The sequence below is a fragment of the Rhinolophus sinicus genome, linkage group LG18 (genome assembly GCF_036562045.2).
Source record: "Rhinolophus sinicus isolate RSC01 linkage group LG18, ASM3656204v1, whole genome shotgun sequence".
NCBI classification, from domain to species: domain Eukaryota; kingdom Metazoa; phylum Chordata; class Mammalia; order Chiroptera; family Rhinolophidae; genus Rhinolophus; species Rhinolophus sinicus.
Genome location: NC_133767.1, coordinates 13,026,942 through 13,045,720, shown reverse-complemented (window position 1 = coordinate 13,045,720; position 18,779 = coordinate 13,026,942). Strand labels below are relative to the sequence as shown.

The following is an 18,779-nucleotide window of genomic DNA, read 5'->3' as shown; positions in this document are numbered from 1 at the left end:
TTTTGAAGAACATTTTCATTAGATATAGAATTTTAGATTGACAGGGGTTTTTTTTTTCTTTTAGTGCTTTAATGATGTTCTAATGTCTTCTGAATTACATTGTTTCTGACAAGAAATCTATGGTAATTCTAACCTTTGTTCTCCTATATTTAATGTATCTTTTTCTTCTCTGAAATTTTAAATGTTTTTTTTTCTCATTACCACTGTTTTTCAGCAATTTGGTGATGATACATCCGGGTTTGGCTTTCTTTATGGTTATTCTGCTTGCAATTCTTTGAGTGGCTTAGATCTGCGGGTTTATAGTTTTCATCCAATTTGAAAGAATTTTGGCCATTATTTCTTCCAATATGTTTCTTTCCTGTCCCTCCCCCTACTGGAACTTCAATATACAATTACACGTACACATAGTTATACATACTGCTTGATATTTTCCCACAGATCAGAGAGGATCTGGTGGGTTTTTGTTTTTTTTTAACTTTTTAAAATTTATTTTAAGTGGTTTTTTCCAGGACCCATCGGCTCCAAGTCAAGTAGTTGTTTCAATCTAGTAATGGAGAACGCAGCTCACAGTGGCCCATGTGGGGATCAAACCAGCAACGTTGTTGTTAAGAGCACCGCACTCTAACCAACTGAGCTAACCGGCAGCCCCGCTGGTGGGTTGTTCTTCCTTCTGTGCTTTAGCGTGGATCGTATCTATTACTATGTTCACAAGTTCACTGATCTTTTCTTCTGTAGAGTCTAATCTGCTATTAATTCCATCTGGTGAAATTTGCATTTCACATATGGAATTTTTCAGCTCTACAAGATCCATTTGGTTATTTTTTTCCTACATTTCTCATTACTTAAGTGATTTCCTGTGAGTCTGTGAGCATATTTACAGTAGGTGTTTTAAAGTCTTTGTCTTTTAATCATGTCATCTGTCTCATTTCTGAGTCTGTTTCTATTGACTGATTTTACTCCAGATCATGGCTCACATCTTACTGCCTGTTCTCATTTCCAATATATTTTATTGGATGCTGGATGTTGTGAATTCTACATTGTTGAGTGCTAGGTTTTGTTGCCCTCTTTTCAAGACTATTATACTTTGTTCTAACAGGTAATTAGGTTACTTGCAGATTAAGTTAATTGTCTCGAGGCATGTTCTTAACCTTTGTTTGGATAGGTCTTTAAAGTCTTTACTCTAGAACTAGTTTAGCCCAACTACTAAGGCTGACCCTTCTGAGGTCTCTATGAATGCTGTATGTATTCAGTGAGGATTCTCTCCTCTAGCTGGTTGGAACGAAAATATTTCCCAAGCCTAAGTGAACTCTTACAATTGTTAAGTTTACAGTTCTCCAGTTGTCCTTTGACCAGCCTCATGGAGTTTCACCCCACGTATAAGCGGCTCCAGATTTCTGGGACTCTTTCTTTGCATAGGATCCTCCTCTCTGGGACTCTTCTCTGCAAATTCCAATTGCTTTAGCCTCTCCAAATGCCTACATTTGTCTCCTCAGCTCGATGAGATTGTCATGCTCTGCTTGAATTACCCCCAGTGGCCAGTCGGGTATTCCAGAAATGTAAGGCTTGTTTGATATTAGAACATCTATTAAGGTGATTAACCACATTAACATATTAAGATAATCTCAGTAGACAGATGCAGAAAAATCATTCAATCAAATTCAACAATTATCAATCATTTTTGAAAATTTTTCAGCAGGGCGGCCGGGTGGCTCAGTTGGTTAGAGCAGGAGCTCTCAACAACAAGGTTGCCGGTTCAATTCCCGCATGGGATGGTGGGCTGTGCCCCCTGCAACTAAAGATAGAAAACAGCGAATGGATTTGGAGCTGAGCTGCGCCCTCTACAACTAGATTGAAGGACGACTCGGAGCTGATGGGCTCTGGAGAAACACACTGTTCCCCAATATTCCCCAATAAAATTTATAAAAACAAAAAAATTAAAATCAATAAAAATAAAAACTGTCAGCAAGTTAGGGATCGAAACTTCCTTAATCTAATAAAAAGTATCTACAAAAAATTCTATAGCAAACGTAATAGATAACAGTACTTGAAAATCAGGAAGAACAATGATAACAGCTTTCACTGCTTCTATTCAACATAATTCAGAATGTTCCAATCAGTATAATAATATAATTAGAAAAATTAAAGGTGTAAGATTGAAAAGGAGGAAACAAGTTTATCAGTTATTCATTCACAAATCAATATTCAGCACTTACTATGTACCGGGCACTGTTCTAGACACTAGAGACATATTACTGGAAAAAAGAAAATTCCTACCCTTATGGAACTTACATTCAAGTCAGAGGTGGGGAAAAGTCAGACAATAAACAAAATAAATAACCAAGAAAACTATGTAGTCTTCTAAAAGGTGGTAAGTGCTGTGGAGAAAAATAAAGCTGGAAGTAGAAGAGCAGAGCCATGATTTAGACAAGCTCAGGGAACACTATTCACTTCCTAACCTATGGGAATGGCAACTGTGAAATTGTCCAGGAGTGCTGGTAACGGGATGAGAGAATGGCTGAAATTTTAAATAGGGTGATCAGGGTAGGTGTCACTGAGAAGGAAACCTTTGGGCAAAGATTTGAAGGATGTGGGAGAGGGGACCATGTGGATATCTGGGGAACAATGTTCCAGGAAGAGTAAAGACTCACGTAGTAGGGATGGCGTGGACATGGGAGCCCACCTGGTGTGTTCCAGGAACATAAAGGAAGCCAGTGTGGTCGAAGTGGAGGAAACCAGGGGGCGAGTGGCAGATGAACTCAGAGAGGCCCTGGGGGCCAAGCCCCCCTGAGGACTTGAGGATTTATTCTGAGCAGGATGGGCATCTGGAAAATTTTAAGAAGAATTGAGGGGAGTCTCATGATTTGTCTTAAATTTTTAAAAAGACTGCCTCGACTGACTGTGTTGAGCGTAGCTTATAAGAAGGCAAGAGCAGAAGCAGGACACCCAGCTAGGAAGCTGTTTCAGTCGCCCAGGTGTGACAGGATGGTAGTTTGGCCTAGCAGAGCACCAGTGGAGGTAGTTCAAAGAGATGGCATTATCCGTACACGCTCAAAGTAGAGCCAACAGGATTTGCACATTGGTCAGATAAGGAAGCTAAAAGAGGAATCAAGATGACGCCAAGGTTATTAGCCTGAGCAACTGGAAGGAGGAAAGATGGAGAAGACATTACTAAAAAAGAGGGACTCTGTCCTGGTTGCTTCCGCTACACCCATGAAAGTGAGTGGCTAGGGACGCTTAAAAAGTCTCCTTCTTGATTCCCATCCAGCAGGGTCTGCTGGCCAGCCCACATCACATATCTGTGGAATTAACTCCCAGGGCAGCCCTTTGACTTGCACCGATCAACAAAGCGGAGTGGGACCCAGCAGGCAACCTGCTTACCTTACGTCAGCAGCAAATGCTGTTCACATTTCACACCACTAGCGAAAGTGGGAAAGAAATGATTACCACATGTTTCCTTGATGAAAGCAGATTTAAATTCCAGCTTTCGTCTCCTAATTTGCAACACTACTTCGACAACCGTTTATTTTAAAGAATCATTTTGTGTCGTGGGATAACCACAAAACACATAAGGCATTTTTGAATCGCTTATCTGATTGTGGTGTCAAAAGTCCAGTGATCAATTCGGTAAGTCTGCTTGACCCCAGAGTTATTCAACGACTACTTTACTGAGCACCTACTGTGGACCTCACTGTTGAGGACCAAGTTGAGGCCTCATCATGATACCAATCCACTCACAGTGCGATTATCAACATTTGCCTACTTAACACAACATTAGAATATGACTCTTTTATTTTTAAATGGGCCTATTTACATCCAAATGCTGTGATCCATTGTGCTCACCTGTTTACTCTAACTGGAGCTTGTGTCTGCTCTGCTATAAATCACTTACAGAGTCTTCTCAAAGACCCATGACCCAGGCACCGAGGTCAGAGTTCAGAGCCACATTTGTCATGAGACACACAGGCTTTCAGAAAACGGATGAGCTGAGGTTTTCTGTTTTGCTTTGTAACCATAATTAATTCAGTCAAGGCCATCAGAAAACTTACTTGGACTTGGTTTTCTTTTCTTCCCTTTCGCATGTAATCAGGCTGGGTTGTCAGGAAACATCCACTCCTCTGCGTAACCTGTGTTCAAGGAGAGAGAGATAATACTTGGGATAAAGTCTGACTTTTAGGACTAGAAAACTCCCTTTCAGGCAGCAGATAGTCTGGAAGCACACACACAAAAGGAGTAAAACCAGTTGGTTAGAAAGGCAGTGCAAGCCACCTTTGTGTGTGTGGTTTATTCCAAGACAAAGTGTGGGCTCATCACCTCACAGTCCAGACACACCCTCCCACCCCTGCAAGGGAAGGGCCAGAAAAGCAAAAAGCTGGGCCGAAGCACAACTGAAGCATATGAAGTCAGTTTGTACCTTTTCAATTGCACCCAGCCAGTGTATCCAGAAGACAGGACACCAGACCTGAGATTAAATCCTGCTCTGAAAGTTGCCAGCTCGGGGCAAGTCATTATTCACCTCTCTGGTCTCAAATTCCTCTTCTGTAAAATAAGGATACTCACCTTGCCCGTCTGACAGAGTTTGGCAAGACCCAAATGAAAAAATGAGTGACAAAGTGCATTATGTACAAGGATGAAACATAGGCTAGGAAAATGTAATATGTTATTGTTAGTCTTAGCTCTGCCGCTGACAGTGAGACCTTGGACAAGTTACATAAGTTCTTTAAGTTTCCACATCTGTGAAGCAGTGAAAAGATTACCTATCTTGGACAATCAAAATAGGGATTAAGTCAAATAGCTAATATAAAGCAGACACTGTTGATTGGCTTTCCCAAGCCTTGGGGTGGGCTTCTCCTCCTAAATAAAAACGGAAGGACTTGCTAAGAGAAAGCCCTTCCTCTTCTTTTTCTTCTTCCTTCTTCTTGCGTGGAACATAAACGTGAGGCCTGGAGATACAGCAGCCACCTTGCAACCATGAGACAGGAGGCTTGAGAATGAAGGTTTACAATTAACAATAGAGGAGGGCCGGCTCAGGTGGTTGGAGCTCCATGCTCCTAACTCCGAAGGCTGCCGATTCGATTCCCACATGGGCCAGTGGGCTCTCAACCACAAGGTTGCTGGTTCGACTCCTGCAAGGGATGGTGGGCTGCACCCCCTGCAACTAGCAACAGCAACTGGACCTGGAGCTGAGCTGCACCCTCCACAACTAAGACTGAAAGGACAACAACTTGACTTGGAAAAAAGGCCTGGAAGTACACACTGTTCCCCAATAAAAGTCTTGTTCCCCTTCCCCAATAAAATCTTTTAAAAAACTAAAATAAAATAACAATAGAGGAATGGAAAAATGGAAAGAGACTGGGTTCCTGATGATCCAGCCCCAGAGTGTCTACCTGTGAACTTTCTGCTACATAAAAAAATAATAAAGATAATAAAAAATGAATCTTTATTGGCATTAGCCTCTAAAGCAGGATTTTCTGTTACTTGCATCCATATGCATTCCAAACTGATACACTGTCTTAATTTACATTAACTCTGGTCCCTACAGAGCACAGCTGTGGAATATGGCCCTGGAATACGGCTTTTACTTCACTGGACAAGATAAGATTGTTGAAGTGAAATTAAAGTTTGAGGATTGGCTGAAAAACGTTAATCATGGGAACTATGAGTAATTTGAGAATCCTCATACATTTCATAAGTGATGAAAAATCATAATGTTATTGTTAAAACAAAGAAGGTTATCAGTCAAAAGGAACTTTCCTAACTGGAAAAAGTCCTTTGGCAAATACTTCCCTTAAATGTAAATGAATATAACAAAAGAAGTGCAAGACTTGTACCATAAAAATTACAAAATATTGTGAACCAGAAAGTAGATTAGTGGTTACCAGGCCAGAGATTGGGAGGGGGTAGGGAGGTAATACTAAGGAATGGGGGTTTCTTTTGGGGGTGATGAATATGCTCTGGAATTAGAGAGGGGTGATGGTTTTATGACTTGGAGGACATACCAAACACCACTGAATTGTACACAAGGGTGAATTTCAGGAGATGTGGATTATATCTCAAGAACAAGAGTAAAATGAAGGGTCGGCCCAGTGGCTCAGGCAGTTAAGAGCTCCATGCTCCTAACTCCAAAGGCTGCCGGTTCGATTCCCACATGGGCCCAGTGGGCTCTCAACCACAAGGTTGCCAGTTAAATTCCTCGAGTCCTGCAAGGGATGGCGGGCTCTGCCCCCTGCAACTAAGATTGAACACGGCACCTTGAGCTGAGCTGCCTCCCGGATGGCTCAGTTGGTTGGAGCGCAGGCTCTCAACCACAAGGTTGCCAGTTCGATTCCTTGAGTCCCTCAAGGGATGGTGGGCTCTGCCCCGTGCAACTAAAATTGAATACAGCACCTTGAGCTGAGCTGCCACTGAGCTCCCGGATGGCTCAGTTGGTTGGAGCCTGTCCTCTCAACCACAAGGTTGCTGGTTCGACTCCCACAAGGGATGGTGGGCTGTGCCCCCTGCAACTAGAAACGGCAACTGGACCTGGAGCTGAACTGCACCCTCCACAACTAAGATTGAAAAGACAACAACTTGAAGCTGAGCTGCGCCCTCCACAACTAAGATTGAAAGGACAACAACTTGACTTGGAAAAAAGGCCTGGAAGTACACACTGTTCCCCAATAAAGTCCTGTTCCTTTTACCCAATAAAATCTTTTTTAAAAAGAGTAAAATGAAGAGGAAAAAGAACAAAACCAGCAAACAGAAAAGTAAATGAGACTCACTAGTTAATCAGAGCCTTTTTGGACTTCCATATGAGTCTAATAAATAGACCTCTTAGCCAGAAGACACATTGTGAAAATTTCCACCAATGATAACTTGAACATTTTGCTCATAGTGCATCCTCTTTGGCAGAATTCCAGGCATTTTCCCTCAGTGGTTATCTTGACATGGCTCATAAAGCAATGGAAAAAAATGCCATTTGTAGCCACAGAGCTTGCAACACCCCTAGGCTCCAGAAAATAGCCTAGATCCTTTCATCGATTTGCAGTGTCGGTCCTCTTTGATTCAATGTATGTGAGTTCCCGGATGACAAAGGCACAGCCCTGATAATAATATTGTGGTCTGTTGCCTAGACTCATAATGGAAGGAAATACTAAATATCCATCAGGAATGAATAAAAATAAAGATGTAATTTTTTCCCATCTAAAAAAAGCCCATAAAGATGGATAGATATAAAAGACTTTGTTCAGTTCCAGACATATAGTAGGTACTCAGTAAATGTTAGTGATTATAATTATTAGTGGACTGTTGGTGAATGTGGATAGAATTCACAGGCTTTCCATTTTTCCTTCTGTGCTGACTTCCTCTCCGTCCTCCCAAGGTCCCACTATTTGGTTACCCCTAGGTGGCCTGCCACAGCTCTGACAGATGACTCAAACTGTTATCAATGGCTAACTGAGCCTCACATGCTCCCTCTCTCCCTTCCCTTCCCTCCAAAGTTTGATCTTAGACAAATCGTTTCTTTGGGCTGTATCACAACTGCGTCATCCATACTCACCACGCATGTGAGTGTGTGAATGCAGCATCTTTCATTGACCCCATGGCTTCCCTGTTTCTCCAGGAAGTAGGAAGGATGGTTCTGTGCCAAGACAGTGTGGTCTCCATGACAGCAAAGCAAACGGGTTCACCCAAGGGACTGGACTTCTGACCTCAACCTCAACGCAGTAACCAACAAAAGTGCCCGCCTTAGGCTCCCACAGCCTCAACACCCACCCTCACGACACAACCAGGCTCCAACCCAATCCTCCACTCTGGGTGCCACACTCCCAGTCATACTCTGACAAAGAGGCGGAGGTGGGGAGACCAAAGGCACCAGACAGATCCAGGATGTTCTCACCACACCCCAGAGCCAAAACACCCCCACTGAAAACCGAGAAGCAAAACCTATACATAATCAAGGCTTGTTTCCAGACCTTCAGAGTCCTCCCACCAGGACCTATTTTTGTGTATGTGTTATAGATACAGGTGATATAGATCCATAGATGATAAAGATATAAATGTAGATATAGATGGTATAGATATATCTCAGTTAAATACTCTGTACACACTTTCCCATTTAATCCTGTCAACTTGGGAAGAAGTATTTTATTGATGAGAAAATTGAGAATTATAGAGATTTTTTTTTTTAACTTAGCCAAGATCACCAGCTGACAGATTTGAGTGAGGCTGGCACAAGATTTCAAGGCTCAGAAGTCCTCAAATGTACTCCTTCCCCCTCATTTTCACTGCACCCTGAGAGCCCCACTGGACTTCCTGCCATTGCTCAGACTTCCCTGCTATCACGACTCCGTGTCTTCGCCCAGGGCTGACCCCACCAGCACAGCACCGTTTCCATCCTCTGAGCCCCTCCTTCCTCAACAGGCTCCAACTAAACCACTACCACCCCGCCCCCTAACCCTGCCTCCAACACCAGGGGAAATTAATCAGTTCTTCCTGAATCTCCTCTGCCAGAGTGCAAGCTTCACTCATTGAATCCGGGGTTCACGGGCCAGGTCTTCCTCTTCACCCTCAGAATCTAGGTCTGGAAGAGTAAGCCTGGGACTGAACCTTGGGAGCCTCCCGCTGAGCTCGGGGGCTCAGATGGAGCAGGACACCAGGAGTGTTGGTTGAATAAGCAAGCAAATCCAGCAATATTTTTATATCTCACAAGTGTTACTTCAGAGTATCATCTTTCAGAAATACAGTGGTACCTCGGTTTTCGACCGTAATCCGTTCCAGAAGACCATTCGAGTCCTGAAACGTTGGAAAACAGCCGACAGCCAGGCCTCAGGATCTTGCACTCAGCGGAAGCCGCGTGACATGTTTGACTTGCGAGGCATGTTCGAAAACCGAAGCATTTACTTCTGGGTTTACAGCGTTCGTAAACCAAAATGTTCGTCAGCAGAGACGTTCGAAAACTGAGGTACTACTGTAATTGATTATACCACAATTTTTAAAATTCAAGATACCGATTACTCACACACAATTTTTCAGTGTGCTAAAATATAAGTAACATGAAATGTACCATTTTAACCATTTCTCAGCGTACAGTTCAGTGGCATTAAGTCCCCTCACATTGTTGTCCAGCCCTCGCCACCATCCATCTCCGGAACTTTTTCACACTCTTCAAATGGAACTCGGGCCCCATTAAACAAGTCCCTATCGCCCCTTCCCTCAGTCCCTGGCACCCACCCTTCCATTCTCTGTCTCTGCGAATATGATGAGTCTAGGTACCTCACCTAAGTGGAATCTCACCGTATTTGTCTTTTTGTGACGGGCTTATTTCACTGAGCATCTGTCCTCAAGGTCCACACATGTTGTAGCAGGTGTCAAAATCATATGATTTTTAAAAGACATTCACTGGATCATGAAAAAATGTTGATGATCTTCTGTGATTGGCGGGGACCATACTCCAGGATCCAGGTGTTGTTGTTTTTTAAAGGTAAATGACAGAGTCTCTGCTCCAAGGTGCCAGCCAACGAATCTCATTTTTAAAGGGTCCAACATGCTACTGGATGAGAGACAGACAACAAACGTGGCCATCCTCTCCACCCTTGAAAATGGCTTTCTACACTCCAGCCTATACACTATTTCTCCATGTGAATCTATGGATTCCAGAAGGCAACTTAAAAATGGAAATGACTAATGGGAGGGCAGTAGGCAAACAAGTAACAGATGAAGTCCAGTATTGACTCCTCAGGTCATACCTGGAATAGCATACAGTGGCCACTTACTTTGTCTATGGATCTCTCTGAAAGTTCTAACAGGCACCAAGATTTTCCATCCAAAAAGATGCTCCTTCACACCGAGGCCCAGCAGCATTCCTGCTGTGCTGCTGCCAAGAAGACCTTGGAAGGAATGAAGATCAGAGCTCCAGGAAGTGACGGAAACTAGAGAAAGGGAGCTGGCATTCATTGAACTCAAAACCAAGTACTACACTCGGTGCTTCCACTCACGGTATCTCATTGAACAATCTCAACACCCAATTACAAGAGATGCCATCACCTCGTGTTTATAGATGCAGAAACTGAGGCTCAGATGAGTTAATACACTAACCAAGTCCACACAGTTAACTAGTGTCAGAACTAATTCAAACAAATTTAGGCTTGTCCAACCTCAAGGCTCTTTTCTTTAGCCCATGACACTTCTCATTCCATGATGGGAAGTGATGCATTCCTCATCTCTAGCCCCCACACTGCTATCTCACTTAAGACCCCAGACTTACATCTTGAGAAAACAAACCCATGGTGGGACCAGCCAAAAGCATAAGAAAAGGGTGTTATCCTCTACCCGCAGAAACCGTGAAGGGGGTTGGGCAGAGCGGTCCCTCCAAAGAGGACCATCTGGGAAGGACAAACCTCCTATGAGACTTTAAATGAAACAAGAGCAAATTCCTACAGCACCAACAGCTTAAGCATGGGCAGGACTTCTGGCTGAAATAAAGAAAGCTCAGGCAGCTTTTCTATTTAATGAGGATTGAGTCATAAGAATAAAGAAAAGTTGGCTCCAAGCTGATGCTGGGAGGATTCCCACCATGAAACGCCTGCGTAGGTGTCTCCTGCAGCCGCATCCCCCACTCTCTCCTGCAGCCCTGATGCCACACCTTCTGGCACTTTCTCATGGATAGAGGCTGCAAAGAAGCAGGAAGCCTAGCCTAACTGGTTTGGGAGAGCTCACTTTGGCCAAACAAATGATTGGTGAGGATGTTGATAAGGGAGGCATTTCCAAGTGGTGGAATGGATCGTGGCTGGTCTTGTTTACCGGCTACAGTCTAATCTGAGGGTCAGTGCCGAGTTCCCAGCCAAAAACACCTCTCCACTTTGATGTCACTGCTCCTGAAATTTCACTTTCAACAATGTCTTTCTTTGTATTCCTCTCCCGGGGAGAAGTCTTCTTGGGAGGAGAACATTGATCAAGGCCTGGTAAAGTGTTAGACACAGAATCAAATGGCTCTTGAAGGTCACATCCTGCCCAGTGCAGGAATCTCTGACAGTACCTGCTTGTATATTCCAGGGATATGGACATCACAATCAGGCAAGGAAGCCTATTCCATGGTTGTACAGTTCTCATAAGTTCTTTACATTAAGCCAAAGTGCTTTTCCTATAGCTTCTTTTCCTCCACATATGACGTCAGGAACACACGTGCTCCTTCTTCCAGGCAGTCTTGCAATCCCCCAAGCATCTCGGGAGAAACCCAGTTCTCTCAGGTCTTCCTTGTAGCATGCCTTTCAGAACCCCCACACCCCTATCCAGGATGCCTCCGATGGACTCATTCCAAATTATCAATAAGATCTCTGCCTGTGTGTGACAAAACCACAAAGTGTAGGGTCCTCGTTTTTTGTGTACACATGCACACACTTACACAACGTCACAATTGAGGGGAAAACAAAATGCTCCAAACTGAGGTAACACAATAGACCCAAGGGGACTCTCAGATGTGTGTGTTGGGCACTTCTGGATTCAGGAAGCAGCAGTGCCCTCATTAGTTCCCGCAAGTGGGAGGGCAACACGATTAGGACACTTGAAATAAGAAACAGAGGAATCTTCGTCATGGAGCCAGCTTTCAAGGACCCTTGGAAAAGTTAAACACCTGAGCCTTGTGGGAAGTGCAGGAATGCCAGGAGAGCAAGGCCTCCCAGGCACTGGAACTGGAAAGCCACTGGAAATCCAAAGCAGTGTGGGAGAGCAGACCCTCAGGCAGTAGGTACTCATGGCCCCCATGCCAGTGCTCTGCTATTGAAGTCATTCGGCTCCCCTCTCATACTCCGTCTCTTCTCATCTCTTTTTCTCTCCATTCTATCAAGTGTGCGGTTGATTCTGCTACATTTCCCAGCTCACTAAAGCACAGCTCTCCAAGCCAGGCCCCGCAGAGGTCGCTGGCCACTGCTGCTCAGGGAACAGCCTGAGGAGACTCATCGGGAGCTGAAGACACTGCAGTTTCTCTCAGGATGCGACGGGAAGCAGGACCAGCCTTTGCCTGACCAACATACCTAGTACACTCGGTGACCAGAAGGAGGACTAAGCACAGACGCAATACACAAACACATACTTCGTGGCTATCATGTCTCCATACAGAGAATTGGCTTGATTCTGATCTCCAGACGGAGGGGACTCAGTGAGAATCACTCGTATGACCAACAGCTTCTTGCTGGTGATTATTTGGTGTGCCTAACAAGGCCCCAACCCCAAACATCAGCCTTCCATCTGTCTACCATTTCACCTTCACTTCTCTGGGGCTTCCAGCTTCCTCTATTAAAATAAAAATGCCACTTAGGAATAAATTTAATGAAAGATGTGCAAGACTTCTACACTGAAGTCTACCAAATATTGTTGACAGAAATTAAAGAACACCTAAATAAATGAGGAGATGTACCATATTCATGGATTGGAAGACTCAATACTGTTAAGATATTAATTCTTCCCAAATTGATCCACAGATTCACTATAATCCCAATCAAAATTCAAGAAGGGGTGTTTTTTTTTTTGGAAATTGACAAAGATTCCAAAATTTAAGTGGAAATGAAAAAGACCTAGAATAGCCAAAATAATCTTAATAAAAAACAAAGTTGGAATACTTACCCTAGCTAATTTTAAGGCTTATTATAAACAACAGTAATCAAGACACTTTAGTATAGCATTAGCATACATAAATAGATCACTGGAACATAAAACAGAGTCCATAAACAGACCTATATCCCACAGTGGCCCACGTGGAGATCGAACCAGCAACCTTATTGTTAAGAGCACCGTGCTCTAACCAACTGAGCTAACTGGCCACCCCTCCATAACAGTTTTATTCATAAGAGCCAAAACCATCTATAACAAAATAAATAAGGAAACTGTAGTAAAGTCATACTACTCAGCAAAAAAAAAAAAAAAAAAGGGCATGAACTACTGTCACAGCCACATAGGCAAACCTCAAAAACATGCTGAGTGAAAGAAGCCTTACACAAACGAGTACCAAATATACGAGATCTGACAATTACGTTCGCGAACTTGCCATCACACGTTTACACTGGCAGCAATGTACAAACAGCTCAGTAAGGTTTCATACCGTTGGTATATCAGTGTCTCACAACTGTGTTCATGTCAACATGTGCCGTTGTCTTGCTGAGTGGCATTCATTATTGTTGTGTCTGTTTTGTGTGCCATCATGAGAATGTCTGAGCTTGAATTAGAGCAACAAGCAAACATTAAATTTCTCGTTAAACTTGGCAAGAGTGGAAGTGAAATCAGGGACTTATTTGTCCAAGTTTATGGGGATAATGCCATGAAGAAAACGGCAGTGTATAAATGGATTAAACATTTTTCTGAGGGGAGAGAATGTGTCACTGATGAAGAGAGGTCAGGACGGCCAGTAACGAGCAGAACTAACGAAAACATTGCAAAAATTTGTCGAATTGTGCGTCAAAATTGTCGGATGGCTGTAAGAAGCAAAGCAGACCAAGTAAACATTGATAGAGAAATAGTTAGGAAAATCTTGGCATAAGAACGGTGTCTGCAAAAATGGTCCTGAAAGGGGGGCTGGCCCGGTGGCTCAGGCGGTTAGAGCTCCATGCTCCTAACTCCGAAGGCTGCCGGTTCGATTCCCACATGGGCCAGTGGGCTCTCAACCACAAGGTTGCCAGTTCAATTCCTCAAGTCCCGCAAGGGATGGGGGGCCCCGCCCCCTGCAACTAAGATTGAACATAGCACCTTAGCTGAGCTGCCTCCCGAATGGCTCAGTTGGTTGGAGCACGGGATCTCAACCATAAGGTTGCCAGTTTGACTCCCTCAAGGGATGGTGGGCTGTGCCCCCTGCAACTAGAAATGGACCTGGAGCTGAGCTGTGCCCTCCACACACTAGTTGACAAACAACTGATTTGTCTTGGAGCTGAGCTGCGCCCTCTACAACTAGATTGAAAAACAATGATTTGACCTGGAGCTGAGCTGTACCCTCCACAACTAGATTGAAAACAATGACTTGACATGGAGCTGATGGGTCTTGGAAAAAACACACTGTTCCCCCATATTCCCCAATTTAAAAAAAAAAGAAACATGGGTGTACCAGTACAACTTTGAAACAAAGTGTCAAAGTGCACAATGGAAGTCAGCCAATTCTCCACGACCAAAAAAGTTCTTTCAGTCCAAATCAAGAGTCAAAACGATGTGGCTAACCTTTTTTCATATCAGAGGGATTATTCATTATGAATTTATACCAACTGGACAGTTAACCATGTTTACTCTTTGGAAGTGCTGAAAAGGCTTCATGAAAAAATTAGATGAAAACAACCTGAACTTTTCACCAGCAATTCATGGCTCTTGTATCACAACAATGCACCAAGAGCACCCTCCCTACTCACCTGATCCGGCCCCCAGTGACTTCTTTCTTTACCCAAAGATAAAGGAAATATTGAAAGGAAGACATTTTGATGACATTTAGGAGGACATCAAGGGTAATACGATAGCTCTGATGGCCATTCTAGAAAAAAGAGTTCTAAACTTGTTATGAAGGGTGGACAGGGTGCTGGCATCGATGCATAGCTTCCCAAGGGGAGTACTTTGAAGGTGACCATAGTGATATTTAGCAATGAGTTATGTAGCACTTTTTCTAGGATGAATTCGCAAACTTAATTGTTAGACCTCATATGATTCCAATTATATGAAATTCTAGAACAGGCACCAATAATGTATGTTGGAAAAAAACAGAATTGCGCTTACCTCTAGGATGAGTAGGGTGGGAATTGCCTGGGAAATGGTGTGAAGGCACTTTCTGAGGTGGTAAGAATACATCTTTTTTTAAATAACAGTTTTATTGAGATATATTCCATATGCCATAAAGTTCACCCTTTTAAAGTGTACAATGTGGTGATTTTTAGTATGTTCAGAGTTACGCAACTATCACCACTACCTAATTCCAGAAGAAACCTGATACCATTAGCACTCAGCCCCAGGCAACCACTAATCTACTTTCTGTCTCTATAGATTTGCCTATTATAGACACTTCATATCAATGGAACCATACATGTGGCCTTTTGTGTCTGCTTTCTTTCACTCAGCATAACGTTTTCAAACTTCATCTACATTGTAGCATGTGTCAGTACTTCATTCCTTTTTATGGCTGAATTTTTCTTTTGTATGGATAGACCACATTTTTTTTATAATAGAAATGTTTTATATCTTTTTTTTTTAAGATTTTATTGGGGAAGGGGAACAGGACTTTATTGGGGAACAGTGTGTACTTCTAGGACTTTTTCCAAGTCAAGTTGTCCTTTCAATCTTAGTTGTGGAGGGTGTCGTTCAGCTTCAAGTTGTTGTCCTTTCAGTCTTAGTTGTGGAAGGCGCAGCTCAGCTCCAGGTCCAGTTACTGTTGCTAGTTGCAGGGGGCACAGTCCACCATCCCTTGCGGGAGTCAAACTGGCAACCTTGCAGTTGAGAGGATGCTTTCCAACCAACTGAGAAATCCCAGAGTTCAGAGGCAGCTCAGCTCAAGGTGCCGTGTTCAATCTTAGTTGCAGAGGGCGCTACCCACCATCCCTTGCAGGTCTCGAGGAGTTGAACCGGCAACCTTGTGGTTGAGAGCCCACTGGCCCATGTGGGAATCGAACTGGTCACCTTGGTGTTATGAGCACCACACTCCAACCACTGAGCATACCAGCAGCCCAGTACACTGGAGTGCGGTGCTCATAACACCCAGGTCACCAGTTCGATTCCCACATGGGCCAGTGAGCTGCGCCCTCCACAACTAGATTGAAAACAATGACTTGACATGGAGCTGATGGGTCTTGGAAAAAACACACTGTTCCCCCATATTCCCCAATTAAAAAAAAAAAGAAACATGGGTGTACCAGTACAACTTTGAAACAAAGTGTCAAAGTGCACAATGGAAGTCAGCCAATTCTCCACGACCAAAAAAGTTCCTTCAGTCCAAATCGAGTCAAAACGATGTGGCTAACCTTTTTTCATATCAGAGGGATTATTCATTATGAATTTATACCAACTGGACAGTTAACCATGTTTACTCTTTGGAAGTGCTGAAAAGGCTTCATGAAAAAATTAGATGAAAACAACCTGAACTTTTCACCAGCAATTCATGGCTCTTGTATCACAACAATGCACCAAGAGCACCCTCCCTACTCACCTGATCCGGCCCCCAGTGACTTCTTTCTTTACCCAAAGATAAAGGAAATATTGAAAGGAAGACATTTTGATGACATTTAGGACATCAAGGGTAATACGATAGCTCTGATGGCCATTCTAGAAAAAAGAGTTCTAAACTTGTTATGAAGGGTGGACAGGGTGCTGGCATCGATGCATAGCTTCCCAAGGGGAGTACTTTGAAGGTGACCGTAGTGATATTTAGCAATGAGTTATGTAGCACTTTTTCTAGGATGAATTCACAAACTTAATTGTTAGACCTCATATGATTCCAATTATATGAAATTCTAGAACAGGCACCAATAATATATGTTGGAAAAAAACAGAATTGCGCTTACCTCTAGGATGAGTAGGGTGGGAATTGCCTGGGAAATGGTGTGAAGGCACTTTCTGAGGTGGTAAGAATACATCTTTTTTTAAATAACAGTTTTATTGAGATATATTCCATATGCCATAAAGTTCACCCTTTTAAAGTGTACAATGTGGTGATTTTTAGTATGTTCAGAGTTACGCAACTATCACCACTACCTAATTCCAGAAGAAACCTGATACCATTAGCACTCAGCCCCAGGCAACCACTAATCTACTTTCTGTCTCTATAGATTTGCCTATTATAGACACTTCATATCAATGGAACCATACATGTGGCCTTTTGTGTCTGCTTTCTTTCACTCAGCATAACGTTTTCAAACTTCATCTACGTTGTAGCATGTGTCAGTACTTCATTCCTTTTTATGGCTGAATTTTTCTTTTGTATGGATAGACCACATTTTTTTAATAATAGAAATGTTTTATATCTTTTTTTTTTAAGATTTTATTGGGGAAGGGGAACAGGACTTTATTGGGGAACAGTGTGTACTTCTAGGACTTTTTCCAAGTCAAGTTGTCCTTTCAATCTTAGTTGTGGAGGGTGTCGTTCAGCTTCAAGTTGTTGTCCTTTCAGTCTTAGTTGTGGAAGGCGCAGCTCAGCTCCAGGTCCAGTTACTGTCGCTAGTTGCAGGGGGCACAGTCCACCATCCCTTGCGGGAGTCAAACTGGCAACCTTGCAGTTGAGAGGATGCTTTCCAACCAACTGAGAAATCCCAGAGTTCAGAGGCAGCTCAGCTCAAGGTGCCGTGTTCAATCTTAGTTGCAGAGGGCGCTACCCACCATCCCTTGCAGGTCTCGAGGAGTTGAACCGGCAACCTTGTGGTTGAGAGCCCACTGGCCCATGTGGGAATCGAACCGGCAGCTTTCGGAGTTAGGAGCACGAAGCTCCAACCGCCTGAGCCACCAGCCTGGCCCCACATTTTGTTTATCCATTCATTTATCATTTCAGTTAAAGGACATTTGGGGAGGGACTTGACTGGAAAAGGCACAAGGGAACTTTCTGGGGTGACTGACACAGTAATTATATAAGTACATATATTTGTCAAAAATTATTGAACTGTACACTTAAAATATGTGCATTTTGTTGAAAAATTATATAATAAAAAAAAAAAAAAAAAAAAAAAAAAGATCCAGAAAGAAAAGAATAAAGGAGGGAGAGAAAGAAAAAAAAGAATAAAGGAGGGAGAGAGACTATAGGAAGGGAGGGAAGGAGAAAACACAGGTGATTCCTCCTGGTTTTAGCCATAGCCGTTGTGGGTTATTTGAGGCCTGGGGAATCACCCAAGTCCACACCACTGGCTTCTCCCACGGGCTGTTGCAAACAGTGGGGATCAAGCACTGCACCCCCATGGCTCTGCCATTATCTTAGCGTGCTCCCCAATCAGTTCTCGTCACCTTTGCCAGACGCAGTCTGTCCTGCAGAGAAAACCCACCCTTTGTGCAGTGGGCTTGCCGGAGAAGGCCGTCAGCTGGGCCTGGGCCGTCCGCCTCAGACTGGCCCGGACCCACACAGGCCCTTGATCTGAGCACCCTCCATTGAGAGCACCTGAGTCCACTGCCCACCAAGCAAGTTGTCTTCACAGGGGGATATTCCTGCTTCAGGAGGGAGGTGATAACTGGTTAGCCTGGCAGTTCTAGCTCTTGATGAAAATCGATAAACTGACATCAGGTTTGATTTTTTTTTTAAGTTTTGGGGTTTTTTTTTAACCTCTGCTGGGAGGCCATGTCAGAAGGGAGGAGGGAAGAACCTCCTAGGAAGGAGGTCTGAGGACTCTGCCACCAATTGCATCAGGACACCCTGAGCAATGAATACTTTGTCCCCTTGTCAAAAGACTCTTAGCATTTTGTAGGTTAAAAAGCAAACAGTGGCGTTTTCATTCTGCTCAACCTTTTTGACCGTCTAGTGGTTATAAGACCCTGTGTGTGGGGCTGGATATCTCTGTCCTAATTGGGTTTCAGGGTGAGGGGTGGGCTGCAGGGCATCTGCAGAAAAAAAACAACTAATGAGATGAAGTGACAGACACTAAGTGCTGGACCAGTGCAGGCTCCAGATCATGAACGCCATGAAAGTTCAAAGAGCAGAGAGGCCACTTCACACCCTTCTGTCCCCACGTGCTGTGTGCCAATGAGATAGTACAATGGATGCGATAATTAATCAGGCGCAGCCACAGGACTGAAATGCTCTCTCCCTCCCGCCCAGGCAGACTAACTCGCAAGCAAAGAATCAGAATGCACCGTGGGAGTCGTTACAACGGAGA

The 18,779-nt window shown here is 43.6% G+C and overlaps 1 protein-coding gene across 3 annotated transcripts in view; it reads right to left on the bottom strand.

The window, feature by feature from the left end:
• The window catches only part of ADCY9 (adenylate cyclase 9), a 163,547-nt gene that overhangs the window by 126,125 nt on the left and 18,643 nt on the right, over positions 1-18,779 (bottom strand). For all 3 annotated transcript variants that reach the window (XM_074322811.1, XM_074322812.1, XM_019715465.2), the window contains one exon: positions 4,047-4,124. The gene's annotated coding sequence lies outside the window, so the exon portion shown is untranslated. The remainder of the gene's footprint in view (positions 1-4,046; positions 4,125-18,779) is intronic.